The following is a 21,909-nucleotide window of genomic DNA, read 5'->3' on the forward strand; positions in this document are numbered from 1 at the left end:
CTGTTGACGAATAGTTGATTGGTATAGTCATATTGGGGTAGCAGTAATTTATGTGAATAGGTTTGCCTTTAACTCCTGCATATGACATGTGCTGCCCAGACCCAAATGTGTATGTATGTGCAATCATCTGAAAATTTAGTCCAGGTTCAGTTTGATTGTTCAATAGATAATTATATTATAGCGATTTAAGTATCATAAAAATTAATATTCATCGAATAATAAATTTCTTTGATACAATGTATTTTTAAAAATATTAGTCGATTTTTTTGTTGGCACATTCAAAACTTACCAAATGGTCTCCAGCTCTACATATTTAAGAATGACCAAAATGAATCAATCTCTAGCAACAAATTGAGTATAAAGGTTTTCTGCAAAGACATTTCACCCTTGAAAATTATTCTATTTTAACGTATTTCAATGTTAAATGTTCATAAAAATAGATCCAACATTTGAACGCATAAAATTATCAAAGGGGATTATCACATTCAAAACAAAGTGATGCACATAAATATCCCAGCGAAGCGACTAATGGAAAAATAATAATTTTTGCTTGAAAATTGACAATTTTCGGGGATACCTAAATTCAAAAATAACCTTATAAAAAACTGATATATACCTCTTGATGTGCTTAGGAAAGCCGTTCTCGATTAAATTAGAAATAGTAGTGTGTAATAATAGAGTGTGTATAATAAAAATAAATACCTTTGGACGAGAAAAGAACACAGCTGAATGAAATGAATGAATATATGATGCGAATTGGGTTTTAACAATTGTATGTGAGACATGCCATGGCGAGAGAGAGAGAACAACTAGCACTAGCTGCAAATACATACGTTGTTTATCACACAATAACTCTAAACTTGACCCATAACGAATTTTCCCATTTCCACTCCCAGATCAGAAACCGACAACAAAATTACAAATATGTTACAGCATTTATACCGGTACAAGGAAATAGTGTTCTACGGTTAAGTTATTCTCGAATCCAGGAAATAAGGATCATAGGACCTCAGGTTTAATAAATGCAAAGATGACTGATCACATCATAGTGTATGCTCCAGTAATTTTTACCGTAATGTAATGTCGTATCTCTAATCTCTCCCGCCTAGGAGGTACTATCACAGTTTACGATGAGTGATGTTGCAAGTTTTATTCACTAACATTATGGAAAATCATTTGCAAAATCTACAAGTGAACACAGAGAGAATACCGCCCACGGAGACTAGTCTTATGCCGTCGCAGCTAAGTAACGTCAGCTGATCCCATAACAAAGAACGATAACTTTTGGTTGGTTGTTGTGTTGATTTTCTTTGCAGTGTAGTATTGAGATTGTTACTGGCTTTCACTTTACTCTTAGAAAACACCGTTATTTAGCATTCTTTACTTTTATAGAAGTTGCACAACACGGATTCGTGATTTGACCTTTTTTTGTAAAAATTAATTCAAACAAAGCAAGTATAGAGCGGCTTTATAATGTTTAATACAAAAACATAACCTTTATACGTAGTTACATTTATTTTATTTATTTGAGAGTTTATACAAATATGTATGTAATATATTATGAAAATCTTATTGTTTGCTGTATAGTTCCATACATTAGTATTAACCCTTTGAGCCCCGAATTTTTTTCCGTGACCATAGATCTATTTTCTGTGCACAGTTTTAATGCAACTATGTTAAATTAGGGATAAATAAATTGACTAATCGATTAACCGATTTTTTTTTTTTTGAAAAGTCTAAAAGTTGAAGTCGACTTTTGATCTTTTATGATAACGCAAAGTCGACTTTTCAAGATCGACTTTCGATTTTCGTAATAAATTTTAATTCGATTTTGCTTTAGTCGCATGGTACAATTATAAAAGGTAACAGCAAATTCCAGCTGATTTGATTCCAACGTAATACTAGTGTCAATATGAATTTGACAAATTATGTTTTTAAAAAATCACCCAACAGGAAAATTGGGAACGCATACAATTTGAAATTGTTCTTTATTAATGTGCTCCCGTATTCAATTTACTCAATCTGCCTGCTGGGAAAGTTTGAGGAAGCAAATCTTTCTTGAAGGAATAACTCGCTATTCCCAGCATTGTCATATGTGTTACACATATATATGGCAATGGCTCAATTAAAGGAAAGATGTGGAAGCGATAGAAATATAAATTTGATAGATTTTCATTCATGTTTTTCAATTTTTATTTTGAGGATTCGAAAATATTCCATTTTCAAAATAAAAATAATTTGATGATAATTTGTTTGTTTGTTTACATTTTTCTGTCAAATGAGTTGACACTAGTAGAACTTATAACAACAAATTTCCATGTGGTTGTTGTATCGTTTTTTGTACAACAACACTTGCTGTTACCTTTTATTATTATACCATGCTTTAGTCGTTTAAAGTCGAAAATTGATTTTTAAACAGATTGGAAAAGTCGAAAGATCGAAAAGTCGACTTTTTAGTAAAATGCAAAAATCGAAATGTTTAAAAATCGTGTTTTTAGTCAGACTTTTGCGCTCGCTAAATAGGATATGCACAAAATTTGTCTTCGCTAAATCCTTTCATTCGTGAGACACTGTACATTTTTTTCCGAAAAAAAGCGAACGCAATATAAACGAAAAAGTCATTTTAAATTGTCCTTTAGGCTTATTTTAATAAAAATCAAAAATATTTCAGAAGGTACCTTTGGTACAATTCGAATACAAAGCGACTGCAAAGCGCATAACTTGACAAAAAAATTTAATTTTTAGTTTTTATTTCTTTGATGTGTCGTCCATTATCAGGTCTAAACATAAAGCTCATTTTCTCCAAGACCGGCATAAATCAAAAAAATCGATTTTGCAGAAAATGAGTTTTAAGTTGTCAATTTACTTACACTTTATATGGGACAGTGGTATTTCTACAGCTTCTCAATTAGAATATGTATGATATAATCATCACGATTTTTGATTTATGCAAATGATTTATGTTTAATAATTTAACAGGATCAGATTGTAATAAAAAAAAATAATTATAATTCTTATTAATTATTCTGTGATAGCATCCAAAGGTAATGTACTGCACTTTATATATCCAATGCCATGGACTAAACTTTTCCTGTTTCAATTTTCCACAAAAATAATATGTGTGCGTCATCTAAATTTAGATTATAATTTTGAAGGCCTAAATAATGAGTATTATCTTCAAATTTACCAAATCTAATTCAAATGCAACGATGTTAAGGCAACATTTAGAAACCAATTCTACCATATCTTCGTTGACAATAACATTATTATCAAGTAATTGCAAATGTTATGTAAAATATTGTATGATTACTATATTCTGGATTCGTCTTTCTCCTTCATATTTGTCTTCCAATAATTTCTTTTATGGTAGACATAACATATTCGATTCTTCACAGTTCAAATCAACGAAACTTTTTTTCTACTCCGCGAATTTAAGCATTTGCTTTACAAATTTGATGAACTAAGTACTACAGGTTTGAATAACTGTAGACATGAATTACATGAATGAAATTATGAGTTTCCCAACAATTATGAATTCTTAATCATTTATTTGTAATTGCAATAAAAACTCCAAAAAACGTTTGTTAGTTGAGATATTTTTACAGACATTGATATCGTAAATGCACAGAATTAACATTTATATCGTATTAGTTTTAATGGAACGATATGTACAAAGAGCATATTGTTCCTAAATTATTCAAAAACATCCATATACATATTGTTCGTATTCGGGCCTAGAAATCAATTGGACACAATATTTTTGTAGTTATAATGTTCTTTAGAAACCACTAAAACATTGCCTATTTCATCTTTCACAACATACAAGTAATTATACCAACAATACCTGAATAGAAATAGGATTACCTCTGGTGAATCTAAAAAGGAGGAATGCAACTATAAAGTCGACTCCGTTTTACTGTTGTCGCTTAAATGTGATATATCTGATATCCGAAATTACTTTTGGTGACAAATATTGTAATTTCCTTGGAAATCACTCCGCTTTAGTGAAAGTCATGAGGATGAAAGATGATGTATATAACATCGAAAAATACACATCTTCACACCCCATCCTAAGAGATTTTGGCTAATTATTACTTACGAGGTATTCTCAAGACATTTGAAACGACATGTTCGTCCGACCAAACTTTTGACATGATATGTTAAATTCTTATGAATACTGAGAAATTCAATAAAACAAATATTATTGTAACAATTATTCAGTAAATATTGTTAAATTAAAAAATATTTGATAGTTTTTTGTATGCTGTCGTCAGCAGAATCTTTGAAGAATAATTTGATGTATTGTAAGGACTTTCATAACACCGATTTGTCGTATAAATACGACTGTGCACCATTTTCGACATGACTGCACCAACCGTAACAAAGGTGAATTACAATTTAACTACATAGTTATGACCCAAAATTATACTTTAAGTAAAGGTCGTCTCCTCTGTTATCAATAAACAATGCATTTTGTTTAATTATATTAACAATTTATAAAAAATTATTACAAAATTCAATGTAAGTAAATCAACAATTTTCTTCATTAGACTTCTAGACTTCTATTTTATCAAGCAAATGCATGCATTGGTAATCATGTCCTTATTTCATAATTTACTGCGTACATTTTTAAAGGCCAATATTTATATAATTGGTAATCATTTCCTTATTTTATAATCATTTCCTTATTCTATAATTTAGTGAGTACATTTTTCACAGCCAATTTTTATACAAGTCAAAGCTGCTCTCTAAATTTATTCTCTTTCATGAACTTTAAAAAATATTAAAAAAGCATTAATGAGTTGAAAGATAAAAAAATATTGTAGTGCTTCTCAACCAGAGCACAACGACAATCCTAGTGTTCCATGTGTTGGTACTAGGGTTTGGGGTCGGGAATTCCCGTCCCGGATACTTCCGGGATTTCCCGACTTTTTGACATCGATATTCCCGGGATTTCCCGATAGTATTTCCCGCGAAAACGAATAATTGTATTTCTAAATAAATATTAATACGGAATTAATAATTTCAATGCTTAAGACATAAACAGAATGTCTCAGTTGATCCATCCGTCGTATTGTTTGTTATCGATAACAACAACTACAAGGGGAGATTTTAATGTGTGTATAAGTGGAAGTGCTTATTTTAAACCCGACTTATATAATAGACAGGTTCGAAATTCGGAAAATGATTAAGGGAACCCCACCCATTCTCGATTTTAATTTTTCAAGATTTTCAATGGGCTGATAAATCAATACCAATGCTTGTTACGGTTTGTAACTTTACACATATATAATTGAAGATTTAAAATAGAAGAAAAATAATTTACAAAAAAATTTTGTTATTGTTTTTTGTAATTAAAGAAAAGTCCTTATTTTTGATGGCGGGCATGATAACTCCTCACTGGAACATCGGAATGCGAAAATTCCAACAGTGTTAGAAAGAGTACATGTCTGGCTCTCGTATGAACTAGGATTATTGACTTCGCTCTAAAATTAAAAAAATGTTGGACATTTGAAAAAATATTTTTGAAAATCGGCGATTTTTTACCAAAGCCCAAGTCAAAAAATAAGGAAGATTTTCACCAATTGGCTTTATCCTAGTTCATACGATAGCTATACACTCACAGAGAAACGTGTAAAAATTTGAAATCGATTGGGTTATTAGTTTTTGAGTAATCGTGCCCGCCATTCGCAAAAAAATGTTTAGAGAAAAACGAGTTTAAAGTTTGTGAAGCCCTTCAGCCGTCACTTGATGCTGACACAATAAATCGGCTATATCTTCAAGAGTTCTTGAGATTTTCATTTGAAATTTTGTAGGGACATTCTTTAATTAGTGTAGATTCGAATTATATCAACAAAATTTTTGACCCCGAGAATGGGGGGGGGGTCCCCTTAAAGAAAAACTGATGGAATTATATTTTGAAACCCACGTTGTAGCAACTGTTCCGGATATGGCGAATGTCACGAGAAACTTTATTCTGAATTTCCTTTTGAAGGGTTATTTTGCTGGAATTATGCCATACATTTAAAGTATTGTTGATGTTATCTTGAAAACATTGTAAGATCAACAAACGTCCATCGACCATTCAATTTCACTGATATTACAAAAAGAAATAAGTGACTGACGACGGGAAATCGCAAACCGTAGTTGGTACACTAAGAAAAGATAAGTACAGCAGCCGGAGCACTATATACATTTTGTCAACAATTGAAATTTTTACAGTAAGCAGCTGATCACAGTGATCCGTCTACGCGATAGACCAATGAAATACTTTTTCCAATACACTCCACGCTGTCGCAGATGAACAATAGCATTTCGTCAAAATTTAATATAATTGTTTATATTATATAGGTTTTTACGCAGAACTGCTTTTCGAGATTTAAAGTACTCTCCATAAGTTTAAAAATGATACCAAATATCATTTTAAAATGATTACCATTTTTTTGTAATTATGATGTTTTTATCGATGCCGCCCTTGGGAACAAACATTTTTAAGGTTTTCCTATAGTCGGCATATTAATGAATTAAGCACGTTTTCAATTTCAATTCAAATTTATTTAACTTGTAATTCAAAGATAAATTCCAAAATGCATATAAAGAGCTTAACCTAAAAAAGGATAAACTATCATTTTGACTCAAAATGGAAAATAGCAGAAAAATCGATTAAATATATAATTTTTGTTTAACTAAAATGCGAAATGTCGGCTATTGGGACATGACAGGCCGACAATTGGAAGAAAGTATCGAATATTGGCACAAGGGCACTATTTTACCTGATTATCATTTTTATCTACTTTAATACGAATTAATTTAACAAATTTTTATTGCATCAACAGATGAACCGAAACACAATATAGTGGAAAAATGCACTCGGGATGGTGAAACGGTACACTTACCCTATATCGGAAAGTATACATTTCCCCCACGTAAAATGCGTATACCTTTCAGATTTCATACCGATCCCAGTGGGGCCTCTAAACTTGACTTGTTCCCACATAGCGCAACATTAGGATTTTTAGCTCAAACTGCGATACCCAACGCCTTTAGTGTACCAGCATGAGGAACGCAACACTGGTACAACAACACTAAAATATTTTTCAGTGTTTGTGTACCGGCGCGATACCTCACAGTGTTGTACCCATACATCCTAATTACTTTAAAATTTTCGAACACGGGTAAAGAGACATGTATTGTTACACAAACAGACCTACGGCAATATTAAAGCTATATGTATCCGCAAGCCAAAAATACAATAACTACACTTATTTGGGTGATGGGAATCATTTCCATAAATATTTTAATACCATAAAATTCGAACATCGAATTCGACGTCACTGTACAGTGACTAGCGTCAGATATCTCGACCACAATGATTGTGAGAAGAACGATATCAAATATTTCTTAAACTAAACCTTTTTTTCATGATAAATATGTTATTTTATGTGCTAATCGGTTATTGCGATATCATCGACTCTAAATAAATACATATTAAACCCCACCATATATAACAAAAAAAAAAAATACAACGTAGAAGAAATGTTTGAAAGAGAACCCTTTTGGCTTATAAAATATCCCTTAGACTTACGTTTTTCACGTACGGCGCTTCCAGCATGGCTTCCACATCAAATTCCTCAGCCATCTTTAATGTCCAGACCTACAGAAGAGTCCAAATTTGAATAATATTCTATACACTGTTCGATGAACACAACCTTCTTGCTAGATTTTATAAATATTTCTTTCTACCACCAATTTTCCAATTTACTCATTAAAAATTAGTGCAACAAACGTGATTTTGTTCTGGACTGAAAAAAAATTGAAAAACGTTCCACCTGCTAACGAATGGGAGGAGAAGACAAAATGGCCGATAATGATGAACTCACTGAACAATATTGAATGAGGTAGCAGAACCATTGCCTGTAAGCGCCTTTAGACAAGGTTTTCTAAATCGACTATAAGCGGTTGTTTACACATTGCGACAAAGGCCGGTCGAGCATTTTATTGCCTCTCAGTGGAAATAGAGATGTGACATTTAATATTTTGTAAAACCACAAAACGTACGGTTTTACAGTAACGTACCAACAAAAAATTGTATTTTTATTTATTATTACCATATGCCCGCAACTTCGTTAGCGAATGTAAGAAATATTTAATAATGAATTAACATATTATTTTATTTTTAGATAAAACTGCATATGTCTGAAAAAACAATCCACACATTAATATCGACCATAAATTAAATTTGAGTACCATTTAGTATCAATTTTAATGGTTCGAGCTCTAAAGATTCACTCAAATCCAAGTTAGTAAGTTTAGTACACAGTAGTATGAATTTCCAAAATATAAGTTTCAGGATTCCAATTCTATCGGTCCATCCATAATTCAAATTATACCAAATTTTGTACAGAGCAGTGCCAAAATTCACCCACCCGCTATTGGTTCACCCACAATTCAAATTCTACCAAATTTAGTACATAGTTGTACCAATTTCCAAAACTTCCTACATACCCCAATCCTACACCCCCCCCCACAGTGATCACTAAGAATTTCCAAAATTTCCTGCTTAACCCAAACCAACACCCCACAGTGATCCTAAATTTAAGTTTCAGGATTCAAACTTTACCGGTTCACCCACAATTCAAATTGTACCAAATTTGGTACACATTAGTTCAAATTTCCAAAACTCCCTACATACCCCAATCCTACACCCCCACAATGATCCTAAATCGAAGTTTCAGGATTCAAACTCTATCGGTTCACCCACAATACAAATTGTACCAAATTTAGTACACAGTAGTACGAATTTCAAAAACTTCCAACTTAACCCAAACCAACACCCCCACAGTGATCCTAAATCCATTTTCAGGATTCAAACTCTATCAGTTCACTCACAATTCAAATTGTGCCAAATTTAGTACACAGTAGTACCAATTTCCAAAACATTCTACATAGCCCAATCATACCCCCCACACTGATCCTAAATTCAAGTTTCAGGATTCCAACTCTATCGGTTCACCCACAATTTAAATTGTACCAAATTTAGTACACAGTAGTACGAATTTCTAAAACCCCCTTCTTACCACAAACCTACACCCCCATAGTGATCCTAAATCCAAGTTTCAGGATTCCAACTATATAGTTTCACTCACAATTAAAATTGTACCAAATTTAGTACACAGTTCCAACTCTATCGGTTCACCCACAATTCAAGTTGTACTAAATTTAGTACATAGTAGTACCAATTTCCAAATCTTCCTACATACCCCAATCCTACTCCTTCACAGTGCTCATAAATCAAAAGTTCAAGATTCCAACTCTTTCGGTTCACCCAATAAATCAAATCGTACTAAATTTAGTACATAGTAGTACCAATTTCCAAACCCTCCTACATACCCCAATCCTACACCTCCACAGTGATCCTAAATCATATCTCAATCTTACACCTCAACAGTGATCCTGGCTCCAAATTTCATGATTCTAGCTCTATTGGTTCACCTAAAATTCAAATTGTACCAAATTTAGTACCATTTAGTACCCATAAGTATTATTTTCGTATACTGAATCCTGACCCCATTCCAACACCCCTACAGTGATCTTGACTCCAAATTTCATTGTTCCCGCTTTATAGGATCACCCAAATCCAAACTGTACCGATTATAGTACGATTTAGTACTTTTCGTACACATAAGTGACAAATTTCATATCTCAATCTTACACCTCAACAGTGATCCTGGCTCCAAATTTCATGATTCTAGCTCTATTGGTTCACCTAAAATTCAAATTGTACCAAATTTAGTACCATTTAGTACCCATAAGTATTATTTTCGTATACTGAATCCTGACCCCATTCCAACACCCCTACAGTGATCTTGACTCCAAATTTCATTGTTCCCGCTTTATACGATCACCCAAATCCGAACTGTACCGATTATAGTACGATTTAGTACTTTTCGTACACATAAGTGACAAATTTCCAAACAAATTCCAGCTCGATTTGTACCTTCAAATCAAATTTGCACCAAATATAGTACATTTCGTACACATGAGTACACACTTTCCACATGAGTACACACTCTCCTCATATCGACCCTAATTCTCAACATTAATTTGCATTCAAAATTTCAAGTTTTTAGCTCAATCCATTCAAATGCTACGAAATTGTACCAAATGTAGTACATTTCACTACTTTTCCGATACTTATAGTTCGAATTTCCAAAAAGTCCTTTGCTACATCTATTCTACACGCCATCAGTGACCCTCAATCCAAATTTCAGATATCTACTGGTTCGCCAAATACAAATGATACCATATTTAGTACTTTTTAGTACAAAAACTCAGCCTTATCTGTGACCTTTGGACCAAGATTGATTTTCCCGCTTAATTGGTTCAAAATTCATGCCATCAAAAATAAATTTCCTTTTACTTTTCACCGATTAATTGTTTAATAATAATGCCATTTTTTAATACATATTTGACATAATTTGTGAAAAAGACTAGGTGGCATCTCTATTAATTCAAAACATATGTTTATTGCTAAAGGTGGGATCACATGATTGTCGCAATGCGCCAATTTAAACCAATTTTTATTGTCCAAAGTTTTACTACAATAAATAAATTGTGCGGTCACATGATTGTCCAACTTTTCATAAATTTGATTGCCGCATATTGTCTCAAAACCATCAAGTGACAATTATTGTCCAACTTCAGTCACACGATTGTGCAAATATCAGAAGCATGCTATGTGTCAAAGTTTGTTTATTAAAAATGTTAAAGCATTTAAAAATTTGTTTTTTTGTGTTCTTTAAAAAAAAAGAAAATTGCAGCAGCTATAATTATGGTGTGTGCATTTTGAGAAAAATGAAAGGAAAGAAAAGAAAAAAAAAGTAAATAGAAGTACATCAGAGAGTGGCTCACAAAAAGAAGCACTGATTGCATATGACAAAACAAAAAAAATCGAAAACCAAAAGTTTTTGTTTAAAAATTTTAATGGATGACGAAACGTTTATCGAATTGTTTTTCACCATATATTAAAAAACAAGACACAAAACACCTACAAATACGCTTAGCTGTGACAATAATAATTTGTAATTGTATCACTTTTCGTACCAATTGTTTGTGATGCTATTTTTTTTTGATGAAAAATTAAATACACACATATTTATGAAATTATTTCTTTTGATATGTATGTAGATACCATCCACGCAATGTGTGTTTCATTCAGGAACAAATTACACTTGGATTTCGGCACAGGTGTTTATGTTTCACATAAAAAATCAAGCTCAGCTGAATTTTCGTATACAATGCAATCACCGAATTCCATATTAAAGCTGCAAATACATAATATGAACATAATTATAGCAAATACAACAATTTAAATTAACTTTACTTACGACAAAGAAATGTTGACGGTACAAACACAAGAAAAAATATTATTTAAAAAAAATCAGGTTATTGACTTGTCTTCTTTGATTGACGCACTAGAAAACAATAAATATTGACGCATTTTTCAACTTTAAATTTGCGCAAGGTTGTCTATTAACAGTTCACACGATTGTCGTACCAGAGTTGTATTTGATTGCCGCAAATCAGCACAATTTATTTTTGATTGTCGCATTGGACAATAAATTGTGCAATCACACGATTGGCATATAAAATGCACCAATAATTGGCGCATTGCGGCAATCATGTGATCCCGCCTTAAGGAAAAACTGCGAGGAAGCGTAATTTGTATTTGACATTGGATTTATTTAAATCATTAGTAGTTCCAATTATACGTGATTACTGTAATTGAACAAACTATTCAATTAAGCGGGTTCGGATAATTGGTTCCTCGGTTAATTGAACAAATATTTGTGCAAATTTACATGTGCAATTAACCGAAAAAATACTGTAATATTTAGTTCTTAAGGGTCGTACCTAAATTCATGCGTATGCGTACGAATTTATTCACCTCAAAAGTTAAATACATGTATTTCAATGAATCTTATGCCATGTACAGACGAGCGTTGTTCGCTCTCTCATTCGTAGTTCGAACCTAGATTATGAAGTAATTACTTAGTTCCCCATACAAAATTGTCTGAGCGAACACCGACTTTTGTACGTTGTTCAATTCGAATCACTCTCTGAATCACCAAGAATTTTGTCCCATCTCTAACAATTGAGAGAATTTATCGAAAATAAATTAATTTTGACAGCATGAAAAAATTTTTAAATTTTTCAAACTTTTTCAGTAAAATTGAAAATGATGAATGAAAAGTAACCACAATTCTAGTTTTTATATATGCAGAAGGATGTAAATTTTGTTGTCTACATAATGCAATGTGCATTTCTTTCCCCTTTGTTCTAATTAGCGCACAAAACGAGAAACAAAAGTGGGGAAACCCAAACAAAAATTCTCCCATTTTTTAAATGTGACATTTGAGTTGAGAAAATATAAAAATGTATTGAAAACAACAATATTTTCAGAAAAAATGGAAAACATGAATTAAAAGTAAAGAGATAGGGGTTGATATTATAGTCAAGAGAAAGAGAATTATTTTTTCTATTTAGATCCATATGTGATTCACGCAAATATGTTAAAATTTTGGTGTGAAACAAGAAACAAAAAGTTTGAAATAAAAAAACTCTGATGACATGAATTAAGAATAGTGTTGTATGAACGGGTTAATTCATATACGTAATAATATAATATAATATAAAAACAACGGTTTTTTTGATACATCATTTTATTATTGCATCGTGGTTGGAATCAAATCAGCTGGGTTTTGCTGTTACCTTTTATAATTGTACCATGCCAGGACATTTGCATTAATTCGAACACATGTAACATGCCATTGATTAATAGTACGTTTGCATTGTAACGGATTTATAAAATCCAGTAGTCAATTCCATTACATTTATGTCAAATAAATCCTCATAGAGGAGGTAAGCCCGACAAAATTTTCTAATGTAAATGCCGTTTAAGGCAAAACCAACAAGTGATACATCTACATAAATATTAAACTATTCGCAAGAACAAACCATTTCTAAATATTGTATTATTTTTTTTTTAATTTTATTTTTAAACGAAAATATAATGCGTATGCTTTGAGTTTCTTCTGAACACAAATTTACAAAAATTGGCAAGTCCGTTTTGATTATATAGTGGCTTTAGCTATGTCTGGTTACTTTTCCAGTAACATTTGATAAACCTAGAAGAACTACTAGAAGACATTTACCCAATAAAATTCAGTAAGTTCGCAAACTGGCTCTTTCTTTCGCTCTCTTTTACTGAACTTTGGAGTAAACAAAAAGTAACAATTGTTAAATATCGAGTAAACTAAGGCGACAAGTAGGCATATTCTGTAACTTTTTAACAACATTCGATATTGTTTATTTTACAACAATTTCATTTGTTTGTTTTATTGTTTTTACAATAACAAAAGAAATTTAAACAATATCGAATGTTGTTAAATGTTACAGAATACAGATATTGAAAATGTGTTTTTATATTGGGGACCTAGAAACATACAACCCAAAATATCAAATAGGGGAGACTGGGGCACCTTCGACATCGGGCACCTTCGGCAATCGAGTTTTCAATATGAAGCTCTCACCGTACATCACTAGTTTCGATACATTGGTATCGAATATCGAAATAAATAACTGACACAAAGTTTGAAATTTCTAGCTAATAAGCTTATTTAGATACATGGGTTTTTGTATTTTTATAGATGTTTCAGTAATATTTCATTTCCATTTCGTAAGTATATCGTTTATAAAACTTTTTAAATGTTTAAGACAATATTATTAAAAAGTGGTTAACTACGATGTGTATTATTATAGAAATATTTAAAAATATAATGTTTTTACAAAACTGATCGAAAAAAATGAAAAAAAGTATAAAAAGTACATTCGGGGTACATTCGGCATTTTAAAGTGGGGCACATTCGGCCATATACAGATTGTGCAATATTATTTCCTTAAAATATTTTTGAGTTTGTATTTAAAACGTATCCTTTAATATGGTTTGAAATTGCATATATAAGATCAAACGTGCTTGTATTGACGAAAATGCGAAATAGAAAACCCCTATTTCTGATGGTGTGTGCGACCTTGAGATGTAAACGTCCGCCGCTAGAAAATAAAGCCCTATAATTCAAACATTGTGTGGCGTATTAAAACCAAATATAGCCTTTAGAGAATCAGAACTTCAACCAGACTGATAGCGATGACAATTACCCGGCTATGGCTAATGTGCCGAATGTGTCCCATCAAATGCCGAAGCTACCCCGGGTTGGTGCACATTCGGCGAATTTGACTTTTTTACAAAACTGTAGAATTTTTTAACTAATACTATTTTTTATATCTTTTTGGAACTAATTTTTATAATTAAGTGTCAGAGGACAATAATCAGCCATAAAGTTGTTATATATGTTGAATAAGTACTGAGATATATAGCTCTAAAAAAAGTGCCGAAAGTGCCCCAGTCTCCCCTACAAATTACGTGCTCAGCAACTCTAAAAATACCAACATTTTACAATTAATACTTTTTTATTGTAATTTTTTAACCAATTAAAATATGTCTAAAATCCTAAAGATACCGAATATACCTTTTCTAAATATTTCACTGAAATTTCATAAAATTTATTAATTTGCTTTAATTTACACAAAATTAATATTGATCAAGGTTTCAAAAATATAGATGACAAAGATGACAGATTATAGAAATAGATAGGACATACATTTTATAGATGACAGCCAGTTAAAATAGATGATTGTCCTCCAAAAAAGAGGACGTATGGTCACCTTAAGTAAATATTAACTTAACAATAGTTTTTTCATATTGTGGCTTATTATGCCAACGTCGTATACCATGGCATAACTATACAATGTAATCTCATTTGAGAATTTGATAATGACAATCCTTCTTAATATGGAATTCATATATCAAGTTCAAATAAAATGAAACAGTTCGCCTTCGGACACAAGAAAGACGCATTTTAAAGAGTTAATCACGCCTACGGACTTAACAAATTACAAAATGGCGCTATGTTAAGCTTTCACTTAACTTGCCGTGATTTATCTACCAAACTAAACGAAAAATAATTTATCATCGAATACAAATTTGAGCGAAAATTGTTTATAAGAAGATCTCGTTTTTATACAACATCCATCCAAAAAGGATTCATAGATATTTTTAGACGGTGTCTACATATGGTGGATGGTCCTATACCTTCTATTTTAATAGAAAATTGACCAGCTGGAGGAGGACCCGCTTTCAGTATTTAAAATATAAAACTGAAAAATAAATTCTATAAAATGTTACGCATGGCAATGGGCAAAATTTTCAACAAATTAAAACAAATATTTTTTCTAAAGCTCCACATTGTTTTCAAGATTTAACTAAGAATATTGCAATTTATATTTATAGGTTTTATAGGCAGGAAACTTAAAAATATTAATATATTGTTACGAATATAACTTTAGATTTAAGTTAATTTAGATGAATTCCGTTAATTTAAGAATTTGAATTGTAACCTAAATTTCTACTACGCAGTTTATTTGAATAACTTCACAACAACAACTACTGTATAGATTTTTCTACATCCTTCCATTTCCTCTTTCATTGTCTATTTTTTTGTTGACGTACAATTCTTGTTAAACGTCATCATTGATGATCGCTTAATTCCTCTTTCTTTGTTACCCCCTCGCCTGTATATGCGTTGTTGTTATTGTTTACTCATTGTAAGGTTGTATGTGTTTGTTGCATTTGTAGATTGTTCGTAATCTAGGTGTTACCAGATCGTCTGGAAACTTCTGTAGCGACAGGCGAGGCTCATATAAATAGGGGAAATGGAAAGGCAGTCAGTCAGTTGTGAATCAGATCGCGAATTGAAACCGTCAAGTAACGTAAAGCTGTAAAGTAACGTGCAAAGTAAAGTTGTGTGAATAAAATCATTGTAATAATCGTAATCAGAAAGAACCCGCGTTTTATTTAGTACGAACTGTGCTGGGAAATAAAACAACGTCTACACGGGATTAAGTAAAATCCAAGAACGTAACAATTGGTGTCGGAAGTGAGATTACGATATTACTACGATGAAGTTTAAGGATCTACGAGTGGAAGACTTGAAGAAGGAACTTAATAAATTGGAATTGTCCTCTACTGGCAACAAGGCTGAACTACAAAAACGTCTGTTGGATGAGTTCGAGCGCCGTGGTATGAACATCGATACATATGAGTTTGACAGTAAGGATGAAGTGGATTTATCGGAAATGGGCGAATCCAACGGTGGGGAAGTCTCGTCAGTAGCTGCCAGGGGTGACGATTTCAGAGAAATGCTGGCCAAAATGTTTGAGGAAAATTTCAGAAGGTTCGAAGAGAATTCCAGAAAGTCAGAAGAAAACACGAGACGAATGTTCGAAGAAAATTCCAGAAAGTTAGATGAAAATTCGAGAATAATGAACGAGAAACTCGAGAACATTACAGAAGTTATTGGAAGGAGAGTGGAAACCGTGGAGGTCCAAATTAAAGATTTGGATAAGAAAGTGCAGTCGGTTGACGAGAAGATTTTGTCTGTGGATGAGAAATTTCTGGTCCACGACCACAGATTTACGAATCTGGAAAAGAAAATTTCGGAACTGGACATAAAAGGTGGTCCGGTGCGAGCTCCTGATAACACACTAAAAATCAAACCTCCTGTATTCGACGGCTCTACGTCATTCAATGTTTTCAAGTTACAGTTCGAGACAAAGTTACAATTCGTGGAACGACAGCGACAAAGCAGTTGCACTACTTCTGGCATTGAAGGGCAGTGCTGCTGATGTTATACAGAGTATTCCTGTCGCTTCTAGAAGCAACTATGAAGATGTTATTGCGGCACTGGAACGTAAGTACGGTGGCGAACATAAACAAAACATCTACCTTATGGAATTAAGGGGAAGAGAGAGAATCACCCATTGGTGGACCGTATGAAAATCGAAACCTTTGTGAATGGCATACGTGACCCTGAGATTAAATGTGCAACATATGCGTCACCACAAGCGTCATTTGCCGAAACCGTTTCGTTTGCTCTTGCCCAAGAGACGGCAAGAATAATTGTTAAGCCCCAGACCCACAAGATTCGTCAACTGGAGACCGAATGTTGCGAACCCAAAGCTCTCGTTAACTCGATCAAGGACGCCATGAGGCAGGTAATAGAAGAAACAAAGTCAGTAGGGATGACTAAACCCAGGATTAGATGCTTCAACTGCGATAAAGCAGGTCATATTGCGCGCGAATGCAGAGCTAAGCGCAAACGATCCAGGTCATTGTCACCACCTCCAACGAAAGATGGTAGAAGAATGGCTCAACAGTCCACCAAGGAGTCACCGTTAAACTAAATCTAGCCAGTCCAGCGGGGTATGAACTGGCTCCCATCGACGATGGCCCCACAATCTCCATAGCAATAGTACAACAGAAAAGTCACAACCTAACAACAACTGGGTACATCAATGGTGACAAGCGAGTTCTGACGTTAGATAATGGCGCATCAAAGTCCATCATAAGATAGGATCTGGTAAAGGGAAAAATAACGCAACTTAATGGAGTCAGACTGCGCACAGCAACGGGGGTGCCCGCGGCAGTACAAGGCAAGATTACCCTGAGACTAACTATTGCCAATAAATCGGAGAATTACGAGTTTATAGTTGCCGATATCGTAGACGAAGTGATAATAGGCGCAGATTTTATGATTGCCTTTGGTATCAATCTGGATATGAAAGAGCGTGTGATGACCTGGTCTAACGTCGAAATTCCGTTAAACGTGGGCTACGATGAAAGTACACCCATTAGACGTCTGACTACGGACCATCCAGAGATAATACCGCCAATGAATGGAGATTGTGGAGCCGAGAAGTTGTGGGTGGTGGAACCAGCAGAAAACATAAACAGTAACATCCTAATAGCGAATGCCCTGGTGAAAAGCAACAAGGACGGATTGATTCCTGTTAGAGTTTTGAACAAATTTGCCAATTTTCCGATGTTGGAGAAGAAGCACCTCGACGGCTACATAAAAGAGTGGACACACCAATTATCACCTTCCGAGAGGAACAAGGCTAAGCAGCTATTATGGAAATATGCCTCTACCTTTGCGTTGACAAAAGAGCACCAGGGAAGAACATCAGTGGTGAAGCATGAAATCCATACAGCAAACACGAGACCCATTAAACAGCCTCCAAGAAGTGTTCCCCTGTCGAAAAGAGACGAGGTCCAGAAGCTGATAAGTGAAATGGAAAAGAGTGGTGTAATAGAACCATCGTCAAGTCCATGGTGGTCCCCAGTGGTATTGGTCAAGAAGAAAGACGGAAGCACCCGATTTTGTGTGGACTACCGAAAGTTGAATGATGTCACCAAGAAAGACAGCTATCCGCTCCCAAGAATCGACGACACATTGGACACATTAGCCGGGACGTCATGGTTCTCCACCCTCGACCTGCAGAGTGGGTACTGGCAAGTAGAGATCGCCGAGAAAGATAAAGAGAAAACAGCGTTTGGCGTTAATGGGGGTCTCTGGCAGTTCAATGTCATGCCATTCGGAATCTGCAACGCCCCGGCTACATTTGAAAGGCTGATGGAGCGTGTGTTAAAAGGGCTGCAGTGGAAGTCGTGCCTCATATACCTGGATGACATCATAGTCATGGGACGCAACTTCGACGAACACATCAAAACTTAAAGGATGTTCTACAGCAGCTTTCGTCTTCAGGCCTCAAGCTGAACCCAAAGAAGTGCAGTCTCTTCCAACGAGAGGTGAAGTTCCTGGGGCACCACGTGACGCCGGAGGGCATATCGACGGATAAGGAGAAAATTCAAGCCGTCAGAGATTGGCCGCAGCCCCGAAATCTCCATGAGCTGCGAAGCTTTCTGGGTCTCTGCACATACTACCGTCGATTTGTCCAAAATTTTGCCAACATCGCCGCCTGTCTACACCGCTTGACGCAAAAAGGCCAGAGGTTTCATTGGGGCAACGACCAGGAGGAGGCATTCAGAAAGCTCAAAGACATGCTATGCAGAGCCCCCATTTTGGCATACCCTATACCTGGCGGCAAGTTTGTTCTGGACACGGACGCAAGTGGGTGCCGCATCGGTGGCGTCCTTTCCCAGGAAATCGACGGACAGGAAAAAGTAATCGGGTACTACTGCCGGACATTGTCGAAACCTGAGAGGAATTACTGTGTGACGAGGAGAGAGCTGCTTGCTGTCCTTGAGTGCGTTAAACACTTCCACAAATACCTATATGGCCAGCATTTCCTGCTGAGGACCGACCACGCTGCTCTCCAATGGTTGCTGCAGTTTAAGAATCCGGAAGGTCAACTAGCCCGTTTGATCGAGAGGCTCCAGAGTTATGACTTCAGAATCGAGCACAGAAAAGGCGGAAAACACGGTAATGCTGATGCCCTGTCTCGTCGGCCATGCAAAGTAGAATGCAGGCACTGCTCAAAGGCTGAGAATAAAGAGAATATCGTTGATGTCCGACTATTGCAGTTTGAGTCGGGTGAAGATTGGTCGACGGAACAACGAAGAGATCCCATTCTGGGCAAAGTAATTTCGGCCATAGAAACGGGCAAGCGACCTAGTCGCAAAGAAATTACCTCCGAAAGCCCTCTTCTAAAATCTTATTGGGCCCAGTGGGACAGTCTACTTATAATAGATGGTTGCCTATATCGCAAATGGGAAAGTGAGGACGGTAAATCTCCCCGGAACTTGATCGTCGTCCCAGACTCCAAAATAAGAGATGTCTTCTCGGAGTTTCACGATGGGCAAATGGAGGACATCTTGGCATAGCAAAAACCGCTGAAAAGGTAAAGCAGAGATTCTTCTGGGTCGGCTGTCAAAAATCCATTGCCGACTGTATCGCCAATTGTGAAAGGTGCATACGAGCTAAACGTCCAACACGGAAGAGTCGAGGCTACATGCAGCAGTATAATTCAGGAGCCCCTTTTGAAAGAATCGCAATGGTTGTAGCTGGACCGTTCCCAACAAGCGACTCTGGAAACCGGTATGTCTTAGTGATCATGGATTACTTCAGTAAATGGCCAGAGGTTTATGCTATCCCAAATCAAGAAGCCAGGACAATTGTGGATGTGTTCAGCAAAAATTGGATCTGTCGCTATGGTGTTCCATCTGAGGTTCATTCCGATCAAGGTAGGAATTTTGAATCAGCGATCTTCAAGGAAATGTGTGACTCCCACGGAATCAAGAAAACCAGAACGACGCCCCTACATCCACAATCAGATGGCATGGTGGAAAGATTCAATCGCACCGTGGAAGAACATCTACGGAAAGTGGTGGACAGTGGCCAACGAGACTGGGATGAGCATATTCCCAAGTTTTTACTGGCTTATAGATCGGCCATTCATGATTCCACATCCCGGACCCCAGCCAAAGTTCTGTTCGGAAATGAATTAAAGCTACCTGGCGATTTGATATTCAGTGCTACCCCAAACGACGATGTGAACCAAGATGAAGACAGTCAAAACTCTTTTAGTAAAATCCACGATGCAGTCCGACATGGAATAAAAATGGTTAGCAACCGCATGAAGGCAAGGTACGATCGAGCGGAAAATACCGATGGGTTTCAAGAAGGGCAACTGGTACTATTGTTCAACCCACAACGAAAGAAAGGACTATGCCCCAAATTGCAAACGCACTGGGAAGGTCCCTACAAGGTTGTCACGAAAATAAATGACGTCGTTTATCGCATCCAGAGGAGCGACAGTCCCAGGTCGAAGATGAAAGTTGTACATTTGGAGCGGCTGACCCCCTACGGAACGGGAACTGTGCCTATTCGGGACGAACAGGCTTAAGCGGGGGGCAATGTTACGAATATAACTTTAGATTTAAGTTAATTTAGATGAATTCCGTTAATTTAAGAATTTGAATTGTAACCTAAATTTCTACTACGCAGTTTATTTGAATAACTTCACAACTACTGTATAGATTTTTCTACATCCTTCCATTTCCTCTTTCATTGTCTATTTTTTTGTTGACGTACAATTCTTGTTAAACGTCATCATTGATGATCGCTTAATTCCTCTTTCTTTGTTACCCCCTCGCCTGTATATGCGTTATTGTTATTGTTTACTCACTGTAAGGTTGTATGTGTTTGTTGCATTTGTAGATTGTTCGTAATCTAGGTGTTACCAGATCGTCTAGAAACTTATGTAGCGACAGGCGAGGCTCATATAAATAGGGGAAATGGAAAGGCAGTCAGTCAGTTGTGAATCAGATCGCGAATTGAAACCGTCAAGTAACGTAAAGCTGTAAAGTAACGTGCAAAGTAAAGTTGTGTGAATAAAATCATTGTAATAATCGTAATCAGAAAGAACCCGCGTTTTATTTAGTACGAACTGTGCTGGGAAATAAAACAACGTCTACACGGGATTAAGTAAAATCCAAGAACGTAACAATATATATATAAATTATTCAAAAATGTTTGCCACAAATACAAAATTTGTGACTGTGTATGTGAGGTTTTGAAAAATATAGAAAATATATTCTAAAATCCATTTGTTTAAAGTGGAATTTTACAACATTGGTAAGAAGAAATTTATGATTTGATTTTATAATTTTGTGGTGAGTGCACTGAGCGACTGAAATGATTTTGCATTTTCAGCTGATTTTATTTAAGAGAAAACTAGTGAATGTGTATTGTGGAAATAAATAATTTACAGTCGACTCCGCTTAACTGAAACGGAAAAAATCTGGATGTTAGTTTCAATTATCCGATGTTTTCACTTAAAAGGAGTTCGATTAAAACGGCATATACATTAGAACTTTTTACTGGGTTAATCTACTTCATGAGGATTTATTAGACATATTGACAATTGAAACCCACTGGGTTAACGAAATCCGGTTAAATGTAAACGTACTATAACTGAAAATAATTTCAG

The 21,909-nt window shown here is 35.0% G+C and overlaps 1 long non-coding RNA gene across 1 annotated transcript; it reads right to left on the reverse strand.

The window, feature by feature from the left end:
* Position 1: 1 nt before the first annotated feature.
* On the reverse strand, positions 2-7,643 carry LOC133323622 (uncharacterized). Its single transcript, XR_009754093.1, has 3 exons — positions 7,586-7,643; positions 290-368; positions 2-127 (listed from the first exon to the last, which is right to left on the reverse strand). It is a non-coding gene; the product is annotated as an uncharacterized LOC133323622 (long non-coding RNA).
* Between the last annotated feature and the right edge of the window lie 14,266 nt (positions 7,644-21,909).

This window comes from Musca vetustissima, unplaced genomic scaffold, assembly GCF_032173495.1.
Source record: "Musca vetustissima isolate MV318-11 ecotype Yass unplaced genomic scaffold, APGP_CSIRO_Mvet_v1 utg701, whole genome shotgun sequence".
NCBI lineage: Eukaryota > Metazoa > Arthropoda > Insecta > Diptera > Muscidae > Musca > Musca vetustissima.